The following is a 17,720-nucleotide window of genomic DNA, read 5'->3' on the forward strand; positions in this document are numbered from 1 at the left end:
TTGTTACTTTTACTGCTATTCCGTCTCTGAAGATTCCTGATACCACAAGAAACTGAAATTGCTCGATTTTGATATTTTAGCAGCGATTTGCAAACCAGACTTCAATCTTTTATATATACGGTTAATAATTGTCAGTATCATAACATTCCTGATTGGTACAGTTTCCAATTTCAGAAGAATATGGTCTTGTACAGCATGCACATGAACTTTAAATATATATTAGTCCTTTTCACCGGAATATCCAGTACTGCTTAAATCATATATCTTTTATATAAATTTGCAGTTAACGAATTCGCAACCATTTATCATTTTGAAACTCACTCAAATGAAGAAACCTTTGCCAAATTTCAAACATTATGGACGAACACACTTCTCAGAAAAAAAACACATTTCATTTAGAATCAAAATTAATTCTCAAATCTTTTGCAAAACAATACCTGTGTATAAAATTTAGCTTGTAGCCACAGTTTTCTAGAAATGTTACACAAGGTCTATTGGTGATAAAATCCACTTTTTCTTAATCTCAATGTGTTGTTAGAAAATGTAGAGATACATAATGTACTTGCTATATGAGTACAAGACAATTGCACAATTATTTCTATCTTACCGTTATTTTTAACGGGATAGTTACAGTAAATTTGTATATACAAGAAATGTACTGCATAAATTACAATATGTAATATAATCTAACACAGAAAATAGACAAATGTTAGTAGGCATAACAAATGTTCATCCAATGCCTTCGATTCCTCTTTAGTGAATTAATATACTTAGGGGAAAATACACCAAACTATTTGTAACAACCACTTCAGAAGGTAGATAATACACTCCTTAAAATGCATAACGATAAATAACGAAAGAATGTAATAAATCACCAGTAATTAAATGCTTTCAGATCCACTTACCAAAAAATCTTTCTCTCCTCTCAGTCATTACAGTGTGTGTAATTGTAACAGCCACAATGCCCTCTTAACTTCTCGAATTCTTCTCGCTTTTTGGATACGCTTGTCGCTACAAAGCCTTAAGATCGAAGTGCAAGAAATTTTAAGTGGTTATAATGTCCGGTAGTGTATCCAAAAAAGCGTGAAGAATTCGAGAAGTTGAGAGGGCATTATGGCTATTACAATTACATATGTATCTGGTAAAAAGTAACCAGTAGATTCTACACACAGATGTACACACACACACACACACACACACACACACACATATATATATATATATATATATATATATATATATATATATATATATATATATATATATATATACTATATATATATGGGGCATATAACCACAAATATTAGAAGAATAGATTAGAATATAGAATTTAGGCCAAAGGCCAAGCGCTTTAGCACCTGAGGTCATTCAGGACTGAAAAGAAATTAACAGTGAAAAGCAGAAAAGGTGTAACAGGAGAAAAACTTTGCAGTTGCACTATGAAACAATTGTTAGGAGAGGGTGGAAAGTAAGATGGAAGAAAGAGAATTAGGACCCAGGTACAGTAAGCGGAACGAGGGGTTCAGCTAGGGGGCCGAATGGACGTTAAGGAACATGAGTAATGCCTGCAGTGCGCCGCGTGAGTGCACTGATGACTCTATTCCCCTGCGGAAACACAAATATTATTATACCCAAATGAATCCTGCTTGGGATTCGAACCTGTGCCTTTGGTTTATACAACCAACAAACAGTCGACCCTAGACCACTCACCTATCAGGAGATATATACTGTACCCTGCTGTTTTCAAATCAGATATTCAATTCCACGTTCTTGTGGATAAGATTCAACTCCATTTCAAACGATAGCTTTCAAGATAGCTTTATACCAACGATTAATGAATAAAATTCTTTCGCAACCTCGTTAGCCTGAAAATTACAAAAGAAAAATATACTCTAACAAAATTGTATCAAATTACAAAATTACACGGCCCAAATTCCAAACAATACAAGGTGCCCAAAAATACTGAAAACAAATCAAAATTGATGGTAATGTGAAATTAAAAAACAAAGGATGCTAACCATTAGAACCATTTCACAATGGCTATTTAAAAAAAGAGTCTTTTAGGGATAACAGTATCATCCGACCCTTTCAAGATTCGCTATTTTTTTAATCAGGCTCACAACAGCCTGTGTTAAAACATATTTTCACAACAAGCGTCCATTTTGGGCTACTGGTTTTATCTCAGAGTAACATAAAGAAACAATAATCAGCTAAGTGACTTTCATAACCTAGCACTCCAGATGTTAAGTCCTTCTTGGAAATGCTGTAGAGCAAATAAATAGCTCCCCTCTCAAAAACAAGTGTTGTCAGAAGACACCAAAGCTCGCCAGGTTGGTTAAAATTCATAAACGTTTACAAGAGTAATAATGTACTGTATATTATTGATCTTCACCCAACGTCAAAGGTCAGCATAATGGAAAGGAAGAAATTTAATCTGAAAGGTATTCAAGTAAAAGAAACAACCCTCCAAATATGACAGTCATGTCTCATAAGCTTTAAAAGTTATTTGAACCAAAGGTCCATACAGACCGATGCATCGGTGTATGGACCTTAATTCTCTTCCTGTTTGGCAGTTCTACTAATTCTTCAATTGTGCTGGATTCCAGGTATATATTTTTTCCTTTGTAATCCCCATCTGTCATTTATATGAGCTTTCTTTGTAAACTTACTTTTTAGATTTCCTCAGTCTGCTAAAGTAAGGACGACAGACAGTCGAAAGGCCTCGCAGCACTCAAGTGTTTCCCTTTCCTTCGTGGATTTTTATCTTTATTTATATATTCATCACGTTCCATATTTTCGTGATGCAGTTATACATAATGAGGCCATTTTTCTTTTGCTATCCTGTTTCCTCAACAAATTCAACTCAAGTTTCTGAAGAAGTGCCTGTCTGAACAAGTGCTCCTAAATCCTTGATATCACGCCGTTTAAGAAGATTGACCATCACCCATTCAGTGAATTCGGTGCCATGATGTTAAAAAACGCCACATAGCAGCCGCAAGACAAGAGGAGAAGGAAAAATTTAAGGAATCAGAGAAAACCAGAATTTCATTCAATCATTCTATCGGCTAATTGGAAGGACTCGCTGTGACAAAAATTTATGGAAAACTTCGTAGGACTACAGATGCCCTAACAAGGAAACTCGACAGAAAACTAAAACAATCTTATTGATAGCAGTGACTGGACTAACGGTGCATGTAATATGATTGTGTTATAAATTTATCAAGTAAACAAATAAGTGAAAATGTTGTGAGAGTGCGCTCCCGGATTATGGTTTATCCTTCTTTGTATCCAATAGACCTTCTGCTTTAACGATTGCGTCGTCCCTATGTATATTTGAAAAATATTTTATCTTCCTCAAAATCATGGTTGACATAATTAAAGGTATTGTTTATGGAGCTGCAGAATGTTATGATGATACGACTTACAAACTAACAAAATACCCTTGATCAAGTAATAAAAAATTTCAACAGCACTGTAAGAAAAAAAATCCTCAAAGATAAAAAAGAAATAATAGGTCAGTTGTCATTAAAAATTTCCCGTTACCTTACTTGTACGGAATAATAAAAACACACAAAGAAAGTAATCTATATGGCCTATTATCAACACTGTTGTCAATATCATATACTTTCGAAATATATTTCAAGCTCTTGTCCCAGTTACTGGTAACTATCTCGATTCTCACGTATATAATTGTCAGATTTATTGTAAATCGAACAAAATAACTTTGCCCCGACAGATTCGTTAGTTTTGATGTCTGTTCTCTTTTACTAAAATCCCTATAGATTCTATTTTAGAGTATCTTAGTAATGAACTAATCCATCACGAATTACCTCTACCTGTAAGTCATATTATTTCACTCACTAGGTTGTGCATTTTGTGATTGTAAGTTTATATTCAAAGGTGAATTTACCAACAAATATTTGGTATGGCAATGGGCAACCTTTATCACACTCCTCAAACTTGTGTATGGAATTCTTTGAAAAACGATATTTACTAATATAATTTATACTCCTTTAAAGTGGCATAGATATGTTGACGGTATTTTTGCTGTTTGCCTGCTGAGTATTGTTGATGCAAATGATTTACTGTGTAATTTGAATAACCAGTATACCATCATTAAGTTTACTTTAGAATTAGAAAAGACAATTGCCTCCCTTTTCTTCTCCCCTCTCGTTCGGACCAGTGTGCATTAACATTTTGGAATACTGTAGATGTTCAATGGTAAAACTGGCAGACGTTGCTGCATGTTGTAAAATATGAGCGAAAGTGTCCTGAAAATAATTATCAGTCCGTTGTTCAGTATGCAGCATTTTTCTTTATTCTTATTTTTTTGGCAAGCTGCTAACTTAATTTCTTCTTTTATTGTTTTTATGATAATTATGCAAATGTGTTCAGTACCAACCATGATAAAGGTCACAGTATTTCCCATGTGCTTTCGTATAATTTGTGAAGCTAGCATGTATTCTCTTATAATTGTGTAAACAAGATCATCTTTAATAGTGCCAACTTTTTGGAAGCATAAATCCCCATTACTGTATTTTTCTTTGCTTTAATTCAAATCATAAACAAAATTACTATCCTTTCTTGTTCTTTGTTTATATTTGCTAGGCAGGAAAAGAGATATAAGCCTCTTTGCTGCATAACTTTTGACATGTGAGAATTTTCATACGATCATTATAAAATTTTTAATTTACGTTTCTTACGTCATTAATAACTGTTGCTAAAACATTACAAATTAATCCTTTATTATTGGTAGTTCTTCCAATATTCTGTAATGCTATTTGCGTCCTTGCCAAGATGAATTTTAGAGGAGCCGTAATAAAGACAAAGCTCCAGTAAACTACTACTACTAGCACAATCTCCTGAACATGGAACATACTTGACTTCTTACTTTGCCATCTATCCTTCGGCCCTTTATCTATTTGCCTGTGCTCCAAAAAAAAAAAAGCCGGTTACCGCTTGTTGCAAGCTGTAGTTACCCTTCAAGAACAATGAAATTCGTAACAAAATAACACACTTCAACAGAGAAAGTTACTTTATCCTGTAACCCAGATATTAGCTGGAAATCTTATGGAATTCTAGACCACAAAATTTTCGGAACCAATAGAACAAAGAGCTGGGAAATTTGGAAGCTTCTAGAGAGGTTGGTAGGCCTTTTGTTTTAGTGCTTGTGGAAGAATATCCCTAACCCTCTGCATATTTTTACCGATTAAAGCTTGAGTGCATGTTCTGAGTCTCTATTCCTTCTGGTTAAACTTACTTTCTCCATCAATAAATTGTCTTAAAATAAAGTCATTAGAACATCGCTGTCGCCTATCATTACGCAATTTTATTAGTACTTAGTTTACCACAAACATGAATTTCGTCTGTGTATAAGTTTAGGATAGTCAACGTGGATTTATGGTAATTTTGGTTCATACGCAGGGTAAAGCAACTTTAGAATTTCTTTTTACTCATGGAAGCCCTGGGCCGAAGATGGTGGAAATTTGTGGAAGACAGAGCACAAGAAAACCAATTAATGGTGCTGGAGACAATGATAATGCTAATGGTGTCTGTCAAGTCTTTGTACAGTTGCTATCAACTCCAACGAAAACGTACCCTAGCAGTGTAGTAACTAGAATCTAAACATAGCCACTGTTACCTCAGATGATTAGTGCTTAGAGTTATGTAAGTTACTTTGTTGCTCAGAAACTTGACGGTATACTGGCATAAGGCCAGCCAAATCTACAGTCATAACCTAGCCTGTAAATCAAGAACAAACAAATAGCATTAGAGATGCCTTCTAAGTTATGTAACTGCCGCTCTTCTGTACAGTACTTCATTATTACAATACTTGATGCAGACAAGACCATTGTCTGGGTTATTTTGTAGCGTTAAAAGTAAGGTAGGGGTTACTTTTAAATCTAATCGAGAAAAATGTAAATTAGAGTTTTATGAGTTTGTTGGGGAATGGGTAGTTAACTCAGGGCTAGGCCTACAAGCCCTCCCAAAGGTGGGAGCTGTAGGCTAGCCAGATGTTGAGGTTCTGAAGTGGTGGAATACAAAACCACCTTCAATATAGGGGCAGTGGATCGTCTCCACTGACCTGTGGAGCTGTAAATCCATTGGTGAAGTACAGGGATGCATCATAGCCTTCTTCAAAGTAACCTAACTGAATGCACTCTTAGGGTCGCACCTTTTGAGGTGTTATGTTCAGGCCCTCCACCTAACATGACTTAGGATGCTGTAGATCGTAAAAACACTAATACATGCTTAAAATCCTTGGTTATTTGTTCTCTTTGTTCCTCTCTCTTTGGAGTGTCCTTGAGGGTAGAACTAAGCATTAGATACATCGGTATTCCTTTAAAACTGACTGCCTACAGTATTTTGGTTGCTTATCAAAATTTACTGTTATTTTTGTCTGTTGACTGTAATTAACCTCAGAACTGATTATGTTTTTGTATGCTGGCCATTCTGGAATGCTATCATGCATCAGTGTTATAGGGGACTTTTTGGTAAAAGTGGTTTCCTTTATGGGTGGGTAGGGGCTGGGGTGACTCGGCCCCCCTGCCTAGAAATAACACTTGGCCTGCTAAGTTAGGTTAGCTTAGGGTACATTTAGGTTAGTATGGTTCCTTTTATAATAGATTTCCTAAAAGCAAAACTCTTCTTGAACATATGGCTCTAAATAACTTTCGTATAGGCCTATCTGAACTGTTCCCATACAGTCCATGCAGACTGTTACCAAAATACCCCCTTCAGCCCCTAGCTGCAACCCCTTTCATTCCCATGACTATACTTCTGTTTATAAGTCAATTTTCTTTCTTCCATCTTATTTTCCACCATCTCATAACAATTTTTTCATAATTACAACCCCAAGGTTTTCCTCCTGTTACACCTAAAGCTTTTTACTCTCCATTTTACTTTCAGCATGGAGTAGCCTCATAGGTCTGCGTTTGGCCTGGCTCAAATTTTATGTTCCACTCCTCTCCCCCCAAAACTTACCCGACCCAGGCTTGTGGCTTCCCTACTGGTTTCCTACTGTTTGAGTGGTTTTGTTGTATGCATTTCAATGGAAATCTTATGTCCAGATTTGTCAAAGTCACTTAGGAGAACAAACCCTATCCATGTTTCCAACCCCTCATATCCCATTAGGCTAATCAGTTTTTTTGTGTTGTACATTGAATAGTGTTCTTCCTAGTCATAAAAATCACATCTAAACTCAGAAAAACCTTGGTCTATTTCATACATCCTAAGAAGGTTAGTGTAAGAGTCTCAGAGCTTGCACATATCCAGGATTTTTGACAGTCAGGGCATTTCAAAGTCATATAATACATTATCCAAGATATATAACATTGATACCCATTATGCTAGCTAATAGAAACCACTGATAATGGAAGTAAGGGTCTGGTCACAACTCACAATGAAAATACTTTTAATAACAACACCTAAAGTAAAACTCCAGCCCAGTGGTTAATAGATAGGGTTGGTTTAAGTAGCATGGAGCTAGTCTTGGGTTTAGCAATGTCACCCTTTAAGGCAAACAGTCTCACAGCATCACAGTGGACACATAGTATGGGAACCTAGCCTAGTCAGAAGCTCCATGCTAGGGAAGCAAGGTAAAATATGGTCGACATGGCAGTGGAGTACTTCAAGGTTACAATGTCACATACCAGCCTTCACGAACTTCAGTGACTAAGCAATGCATAAGCCTAGATTGATTTTAGTTGAAAGCCTGGAGTCTATGGGTAAAGGTTAATATAATTGGAGCACAAATTTAGAATATAATTTTTATAATATTTTTCTATGTGATTTGGGTAAATTTGGTATTTCTTTCAGAAATGGTGCCCGTTAACTTCCCATAGTTTAACATTACAGTAATGAGGATTGCAATGGGAACTGGGTTTTCCTGGGTGGAGGATACAAAAACTAGGTAAATACTGTACAGGAGGGTATCTAAACCTAACCCTTCATAACCAAGCTTTCATAACTAAACCATGTGCTGTTCTTACCTGACTCAGGGTGATTTTGCTGATGAGTGGTCTCTGACAAGAACTTGTCGTGGGATTATATGCATCAGGTAAGCAGCAATAAAGGATATTTTATAGATGATTTGGTTAAATCTCTTGCTCTCCTCTGGCACAAGGTGTTGGAGTTAGTTAATGATGGGGTAGGATTTCACCTCAAAATCAATGATCTTTATGATAAAATCAATTTTTATGTAATTACCCTCCATCACTGAGTCCTCCTCCTCCCTCCTTTCATAAGAGATTAGAGATCAGCCATAACACTCACTGTCTCACTCCCACTAAAGGGTGGGATGCTCATTAGGAGTTTAACTCGTTAACTATTGTTTCAGTTTTAACATTTGTTGAACCTGCACCAAGTAGCCACAGGTAGCTGATGAGGAGGAGTAAGTCAGTCCTAAAATTGATTTTATCATGAAAATCATTATATTTTCAATTCAGAACTAACTTTCTAAATTCATGATAGACCATTAAGAGTTAAATAATAAATAATGGCCAATTGTCAAAATAAGTTTGGATTTTGAAAATTTTGTTTTTGCAGGATATAAAAAAATTTCATCATGCCAATTAATACAGCTTGCACACTGTCTTTGGTGAGCCAGATTTGTGAGGAGGAAAAACTTAGAGTTTGTATCAAAGAAAGTGTCAAGGTGGTTATTGCTGGAGGGCTACAATACTAGGAGGATTACTTGGGGAGGTCCATTAAGGCCTTGCAGTGGGTAAGTATTTGTTCTTTTTCAGCTTTACAACTTGAAGCAGTTTGAATGAGGTGGTAATGTAGAGAAATATAAGGGTTTGGAAATGGGATACATTATATAATTGTAAAGAGTATCACTGCACTGCATGACAATGCTACTTGCATTCTGGTTTACAGCATATTGCTGTTAAATGCACTATTCTTATAAGACTATTACCTTGAGTAGCTTTGACAATTTTGAAGTGGAACTGAAAAATTACAGCACACAGATGACATGGCAAATAAATGTTCCTTAGAAAAATTAACATTTCTGCTGATAAAGCTGCCAAATTGATTGTTTTTTAAAATTTGATAGGTTTACTTTGAGTTGAGTTAGTCACATGAGTCAAGAGATTTTGAGCTTAGCAATTATTTACTTGTTATGACTGTTTTACAGTTAAAACTTCAATTCTGTTCAAGCGTGTGGATTTTTCTTAGAGCTGTATCTGTGAAAAAGTGTATGAATGGGATATATTTTCTTCACAATTCAGATACACTCTGTTGTTATTGTTATCAATATTACTATTAATGCATATACACAGCAAGCACTTCTCTTACACATAGTAGCTAGATTTTTCTGTGTCTTGTGATTTTGCTTCTCCTTACTGGACTTTATGTAATAAACTTCAAGGAAAGTATTGAAAAAAGTCAGTTGTACATACACATGCATTGTAAGGTGGCTTATATGTTTTTATTCATATATATATTTATGTATATGTATATTATATATATGTACAGGCAGTCCCCGGTTTGGGAGATCTGGTTTCACGGCACTTGTCAAGCGTCAAAAATAAGCGATTTTCATTGGCAATATATGCCAATTTCTGCTTACGGCACTGACATGTGCGATTTCCACTATGGTGCTGATTTCTGCTCATGTCGCCCGATAATCCGATATTAGCACCCGATACATACCTAACAGAGGCACCCGATTTCGGTTATCGGCACCAATAAGTGCTGAAGATCGCGAATTTAGTTTATCAGTGATTTTTTGTGATGTCCCAATGTCGGAAGCCCAGACTGCAATAACTGAGGACTGCCTATAAAATTGAAAAAACCACTCTGATGGTTGAGAATGCTGCGCTGCATAAGGGAAATGTTGGTAACACTGCATACACAAGCAAACTGACTGAGAAAGGGTTTGGGGAGGCCTGGAGGATTTCCAAAGTGGGAGAGTGTCAGATGGGTGGATGTCATTGTTGGGAGAAGCTTCAAGGTTGTGTAGAGGAACTCACTCCAAGGAAGGGGTTAGTTTGGAAGGGTGGGTGAAGCTGGGGGCAGTTTCTCTGGCTGGGAGAATGGAGATGCAATTTTGGCAAGGTGAAGAGGCTACTAAACTCGGTTTTTTTACCCGGCACATTTGCCACGGAATCGCAGGGTGTCCTTTTAGCTCGGAAAAAGTTTCCTGTTAGCTGATTGGTTACCAAATATTTTTGTCGAATAGCATCATTGCTTTCAAATAATTGCAAGTAATGTGAATCGAAAACTTATTTACTAACCTAAATTTCTCCCTCAGATATGTGTTTTGTCAATAAATAATGTTAACGAATAAAAGAGATTATAAAGTTGTGATGGTAAGTCTAAATTTAATAACAACACCGCTTGAAGTCAGCGACAGGAGCTTGTTTTTCGGATATGCGCTGCATAATTTTTACTTTTCACATATTTTAACACCAATCGGGATAAATTACATAAGCATAAGAAAAACATGTTATTATAAACTTTCTTTGAATACCAAGTCTACTAAAAACATGGAATTAATAAAACTCGCTATTGCTCGGAAACTTCAGGAGGTAAAAGGAACAGCCTGCAGTAAATATGGAAAGAAAAAACTATCACGAGTGATTGTCATTGCAGCATTTTCCTGATTTATGTAAATGTTGAAATCTGTTACGTTACTTAGATTACTTTAATGGCTATATCTGCAATGAAAAAGTTTCTGTGCTTCTTTTGTAGGTGCACACTAATAAAAAAATATATTTCGCAGACATTAACAACACACTTTCATATAAGTTACAGCAGACAATGCGAGATAAAACTTTTTTCTTATTTGCGTTCTATTCAGAACACATATCTAAAGTTAACTTTGAGTTTCTGCGGATATTTTGAGAAGTAAAAGAATATGTGACTGAGTAGAATATGTACTATACACATATACATTTTAAGGATTAGCTGGCTATATCGTCTACTGTCAAATACCGGTGGGGATGGAAGGAGAGGAGGGGGTATCGGCGTTGTAACTCGGTGAAATTATGAAATCGTTTAATTATGATTTTTGTATGCAATTTATGGAACATACAGTATCCTCAAACCGAAAATGGTGCTATTAATAGAATCTATACCTTTATGACAAATTAGCAAATCCTTTCTATATCTGGACTTACATCATAGGCCTACATACACCTAACAACATATCAAGCATCAGCTACTGTTTACTGTTACTCCTTACCTTAAAGTTAAAGCAAATTTTATTGCAATTGTCAAAATGGTGTAAGACATAGACATGAAATAGCCTAGTTTGAAATCTGTGCAAGAAATAAAGCCATAATAAGGAAGTACATTATTATTATGTAAAAGAAAAATAAGCGTCTTCATGTATATCCTCATATTTATCATAACGATATAACCAAAGGCTTCAGCACAAAGCCTATAAAGATGATATGCATCTGAAAGGATTTTCTTGCCCATCAACATTTGCTGGCATGTGGATACCATATGAATAACTAGGCCTACTTATCTAGGTAATTTTATCTAATGCCACAGGCTGTTCCTTTTACCTCCCGGAAGTTTTCACTAATAAGCGAGTTTTATTAATTCCATGTTTTTAGTAGACTCTGGTATTCAAAGGATTTATAATAACATGTTTTTCTTATGCTTAGTGTGGTTTTATCCCAATTGGTGTTAAAATATGTGAAAAGTAAAAAAATTATGCAAGCGTGCATCCGAAAGCAAGCTCCTGTCGTTGACTTGGTGTGTTGTTATTAAATTTAGACTTACCATCACAATCCTTTATAAACTCTTTATTCGTTAACATTATTTATTGACAAAACATATATCTGTGGGAGGAGAAAATTAGGTTAGTAAATAAGTTTCGATTCACATTAACTTAGTAATTATTTGAAAGCAATGATGCTATTCGGACAAAATATTTGCAACCAATCAATTAGCAGGGAAACTTTCGAGCTAAAAGGGCACCCTGCGATTGAGATTGCAAATGTGCCTCATTAAAAAAAAGCCAGTATGGTATATGTCTGACTTGCTAGAGCTCATTTTATGAAAGTATATGTACAGCACTGTACTGTAACAAAGCAAAAAAGAGGAGAGAGAGAGAGAGAGAGAGAGAGAGAGAGAGAGAGAGAGAGAGAGAGAGAGAGAGAGAAACAACTCAGGATCTCTGACATTGAAGCCAATAACACACACGCACACTTCTTCACCTTTTTAAATTTTTATTTTACTCAATTTTCATTTTTATTTTTACTGCATTTTCACATTTTTTATTTTTACAACCCAAAAGATAAACAAATCATATGTGTATGGCATGTGCATATGCACGCACTCCTTCACTTTGGTTGATGGCATGAAACAAGTTATAAATAACATGTTGCCAATATCAATAGATTTGCATTTTAAATATTTTTACATACAACAGAGATGAAATATATACTGTGATAAAATATTCTCTTCTTATGATATGTGTGTGATAATCATACAGAAGAGGCAACTAAACTTGTTATGAAAGGGTACTGTACAGTAAATTGAGCAAAGCCCCCCAAAAAAAGGCAACAAGAGATACTGTGCAAAGGAATACACAAACATACACACAATGCAAAAGAGATAGTAGGAGTTAGTTTTCATGATTGTTATTGGCTTAAAAGCTTGATGTCACTTGTCATGAAGCATCAGTGTGTTACATCATCAGTTTAATAGCATTTGGTAGAAGGTGTTTTATGTAAACTTTCTCACTAGTGGTAGAAATGTGTGTCATTGTAGTTTTTTTGCTTTTTAATGGCTGATAGACATAGCATCATAGAATCATAGACATATCTTGGTAACTCGTGCAGTAAGCATCAATTTAAAAATCAGTTAGGTTTTGGAACCTTATGAACTTTGAGAATACAGGTTTATTATTATTTATTAGAATATATGTAGGTTTATTATTAATATTGATTATTACTACATAAGACCTGTGGAGGAAATTTTGGAAAGGTGTAACTATAGAATGTTGAGATGTATGGTATGGAGATCAAATTACAAATTAGGAATTGATGGAAAGGTGTGGTATCAAGACTCTGAAAAAAGATATAGATCTAAGATTGAGATGGTTTGGTCATGTGATAAGAAGGGATGAAGAACAGTTGGTCAGGAAAGTAGTAGATATGGAAGTTGCAGGACAAAAGACCTCTAGGAAGGCACAGGAAATCATGGAGAAAGAGGATCCTGTAGATGAAAATCTAAACATGATGGAAGTTTGGGCGGACGGAGCACAAGACAGAAAACAGGAGAGAACTCATTTCACTTCTAACCCTGTAAAGGAGAAAGCTGATGTAAAATTGTTTATGACAATGGTTAAAGATGACATTAACTGTAAATAAGTCTTTCAGGTGGTTTTCGTAAACTTATATTAAATGTTTCAGGTGGAACTGTGGGAGGTTGTACTGCTGCATACCTGTCTCAGGGGAAGTTTAAGAGTGTTGTTAGTATTATCAACAATGATTTAACGTTTGCACAGAGGGAAAGGCTTGCTAACTCTGTAAGGGTAAGTGAATATCAGTGCTTTTTTCTAAGTTTTTTAATTACTTTGCTGGTGCATACAGGTTCAAGATCACCTTTACATATTTTTAAGCAGATCATTGCAGGACTAACCAAAAAGGTACATCAAACCCTACTGAGTATTTTTTTTGTTTTTTTTGAGACTGAATACAGAAATCTTTACTATTAGTTTCTGATTGATGACCATGGCCCACCCAGACATAATCCATATGGGGAAAGAAAAAATTCAATCCTTTTGAGTCATGATTGTTGCATATCAGTCATAAAAAAGCTCCTGTTTACAAATTTAATTCTCATCAGCTGATTCATCTCAGCACATACACAATAATAATTTAGTCATCAGCTACAGTAGCTGAACTACCAATGGTAATCTACAAACGTATCTAACCTTACCCTATGATATGCCTGTCTGATAATATATCACCACCTCAGATGATTTACCAACAGGTACAGTATTACATCAAACATTTGTAGTATTTAGTACATATATGTACTATCAGTGTATCTGTCAGTTGATGGTCATTGAACATGACTTCTGCATAACTAAGGGAACCATGTTATACCTTAGATATGAGTTACAGCTGTGAAATATGGGCTGAAATTTTGCTTGATGTGATGGTCAACTTATTCTCCTAGTTAGGAGACAAAGTTTGTTAAGTATGAAGGGAATGGTCTGCTATGATATTTCACCAATTTCTGAAAAGTATATTATTTGGAATTAATCGTACCTACTGTTAAAGTTAGCTCTATCTTCGCGCTCTTTGGTGCTGGCAGTTGTACGTGCTGTTGGATGCTCAGCATCTTGGTATTTCTCCTTTGTTGTGACAGGTATATATTTATGATTAACCCCTTCCTTAGTCAGTAATTTCCAGCCAAGCAATTTTTTATTTTATAAATTAAGAGTAAACAATATATGGATCATGAAAGCAAATATTTTTAATTTTTTTCATTGTTTTCTAAAAAAAAGACTTCAAAAATACCTATTTCAATTAAAACAGTTTAAACTGTGCACTGCAGTGTATTTAGTGAAAAGGAAACAAAAGTAAAAATGGGGAAGTTTTATAACATTTGAAAATTATAAAAGGCAAACTTATTTACTGTTTTTGTAAAACTGGAAAAAAGAAAAAGTAACATGTTCTAACTGAAAATGGTTGTACTTCATATTTGTAAGAAAAGATCAACATATCTGAAGCATTTGAATAACTAGCAAAAAAATTATACATAATCCAGTAGCAGTTTACTTTGTATGATAATTTTGAAACCTGGAGGAAGACATACTGCTCTTCTTTTAAATTTTCTTTTCTGTAAGTGTGTATTTCTTCTTGTCTGTCAGAGGAATTTTTACAGGGAAGTGGCCAGATGCAAAGTGGGTTGGATTTGGAGTAGTAGGTCTTTCAGGTTTTGTGAAACGAAGCTCAGGATGTTACTTTTCAGGTGTGCTGTATATATAGAATTGTCAACCTGTACAGTATTTTAAGGATATCTTAGCTGTCAACTGGTTATTGAAAGGTGCTGTATACTATAGATTGAAAAACCTTGTGATACAGTATTTTTGTCCGTTTCCTGGACAAAGGATGACTAGCCAAAAATTGGTCTACACTATCCTTCGAAAAGCTGTAGTTGCAAATGATTTTTGGTCTCCCCCTCCCTTCTGCCTAAACTTCTCTTCCTGAGATGAATTGTGAATGCATAGTAGATAACAAAATTACATATCTGCTTCTGGTGCCATGACTGTCTATTTGAAAGTGAAATACTTCATCCTTTTTCACTTGGGCTAATTGAAGTCTGAATCTCATTACTAAAGTCACTGAAATCCTAACTTTTCAATTTAGGAAAAATTAGAACAAAGAAATAGGGCAGACTATATAAAAAATGAGACAAGTACAGCAGTGTGCATATGGACATTGCAACAAAACTTGTTACTGTGGGCTGAGATATACACACACACACATGCACACACACACACACACACACATACACAAGCTGTTAAGTGTACAGCAGAGTAGCTTAGTAATAAACCCTCCCCCCAAAAAAAAACTTGAAGTTTAGCTTGAAAGAAAGCTAAACATGGAAGACCTATAACTGGGTACTGAGGCCAGACAGTCACTGAAACTGATACTGCCTGGCATGAGAAGTTATAAATCCACTTGTTTACGTTCCAGAATGAAACAGAATTCTTGAACATTTCCAGTCCAGTCCAAAGTTAGGAGTAAAAAAAATATATGTTAAGTTGTGGTTCTTTGAAAATGTTAGAAAATGAAAACTAAAGTATACTCATGGAATTTAGTTAGGTTGTTAGTGGGTAGTGAGGAACATAAAAAGATTTTCATTTATTTCTTAAAAACCCATCAATCAGCAGTGATTCCCTCTATCCATTCCCTCAAGTTTTGTTTTGTCAGTAACAGCTTCACAAGTTAGTTGTTGGACTGAACATACATATGAGTCCAGTTGGTGCCTGTAGAGTAAACTACCAGTACCTTTTTCTGTCTGGCAGAAAATATCTGTGAACCTTGGAACATTTAGGAGATGAATATGTTGCATATGATTAATGGGTTTATATGAAAAAACTTGTTTTGCATTATTAAAAAGATTGTTGTTTCAATGAAAAAATGTGACTCATCAGAATTTTTATTATAGGAGTTTATTTTGTATAAATGCTAAACTTAGTTCTATTCTGATTAATTATCAGTGCATATGTAGTCTCTTTCTTATTGCCACTTCCACATGCACTGTAATAAATTTAAGTCTTTGTTGAACAGTCGCTGATGGCCTTATCTTATTGTAAATTGGTTTCTTCAGTACTTGGCACAGTTTGGATTACTTTGGGTACTGTAACTTACTCTTAGCCTTAAAAACTCTGCATTACTATTAGAGAACTTTTTAATTTGAAAGCCTTACAAATTGCACTAGACAAGTGTGTATTGTTCCAGATGTTCCTGCAAAATAGATCTGTGGAAGATCTAGCTGCAGCCTCAAACCTTCTTCTTAGCCCTTCGGCTAAAATGATATTTCTTCAGATTGTTATACAGTTTGTTATTAGTGCCATAGGAATAGTATTTCAGTGGCAGAGAAGTAGAAGAACCAGGGAACAAGAGCATGGTGAAGTACCACTTTCTCCAAGCTCTTCTAGAGTATAAGCTTTCAAATATTCATAAATGATGTTTAAAAGGAACTGGTGTTACAAACTGAAATTCTTGTGTTGTGATTGTAAATATAATCTGTTTTCATGATTTAACATAGAAAAGTAGGTGGTGTTCAAAAGGTAAAATCCTAAAGGTTTCTGTGAAAGAGGGTATGCCAGTTCTCCGTAAATTAAGCAAAATTGTCAGGATACTACAATTTTTAACAAGGGCTGACATAACAAGAATTCTACTAATTTTGTTTTATTTGATCTGGAGCACAATTGTGACCTATGATGATGGACTGTTTTTTTGCAATTGTAGGTGTCTGTATAAAATCTTTTATTTTTATCAGATAGAGAATTTGGGTGTAATGTGGAATAGGTCTCTGCTTGCACTAGTCTTGTAATAAGTTCTCTGTAGTCTCTGCTTGTACTAGTCTTCTCGTAAGCTGTCTTCAAGCACCAGCTAAACAACATGGTGAATAAAATTAAGATACTAACCTGTATGTAGATAAAAACAGTTGAATGTGTTGTTTGGATGCAGATTGCACTTGGTACACAATAACAAAAATACAGCAGGCACCAAAATTGCATGAGGTAATGACCAGTTCTTTACTACACAGGCTGCACAAGTAGTTTATTATTGTAGCACAAAAGGTACACAAGATAAACCAGTTCTTTGCCACACAGATTTACACAGGCTGCACAACTAGTTTATTATTGTAGCACAATAAAGAAGGATGCACTGATAATTAGCCTTCCCAAAAGATAAGTAAGGTACATAAAGGACAGAGTAGTACTAAGTAGTTCTAAATATATATATATATATATATATATATATATATATATATATATATATATATATATATATATATATATATATATATATATATATATATTAAACTGGTATAGGAGTTCATGTTCATTGCCTATATTGACTATTTTTGAAGCAGTGAGGTAAGTTATATCAAAAGCTCTACCCTAATTATTTTGAACTAGTCTACTCCTGTTCATCAGCATGGTTACCTTTTGTACAGCTCGTATGATGTAATGGCTGTTAGGTAGCTGGGGGCAGTTAGCATCCTCT

At 35.0% G+C, this 17,720-nt stretch overlaps 1 long non-coding RNA gene across 1 annotated transcript; it reads left to right on the forward strand.

Annotated features, from left to right (window-relative positions):
• The first annotated feature begins 4,848 nt into the window (after window positions 1-4,848).
• LOC136844373 (uncharacterized) lies at window positions 4,849-17,204 on the forward strand. Its single transcript, XR_010854836.1, has 4 exons — window positions 4,849-5,147; window positions 8,548-8,725; window positions 13,377-13,498; window positions 16,443-17,204. It is a non-coding gene; the product is annotated as an uncharacterized lncRNA (long non-coding RNA).
• The last annotated feature ends 516 nt before the right edge of the window (window positions 17,205-17,720 follow it).

The sequence above is a fragment of the Macrobrachium rosenbergii genome, chromosome 12 (assembly GCF_040412425.1).
Source record: "Macrobrachium rosenbergii isolate ZJJX-2024 chromosome 12, ASM4041242v1, whole genome shotgun sequence".
In the NCBI taxonomy this organism is placed as follows: Eukaryota; Metazoa; Arthropoda; class Malacostraca; order Decapoda; family Palaemonidae; genus Macrobrachium; species Macrobrachium rosenbergii.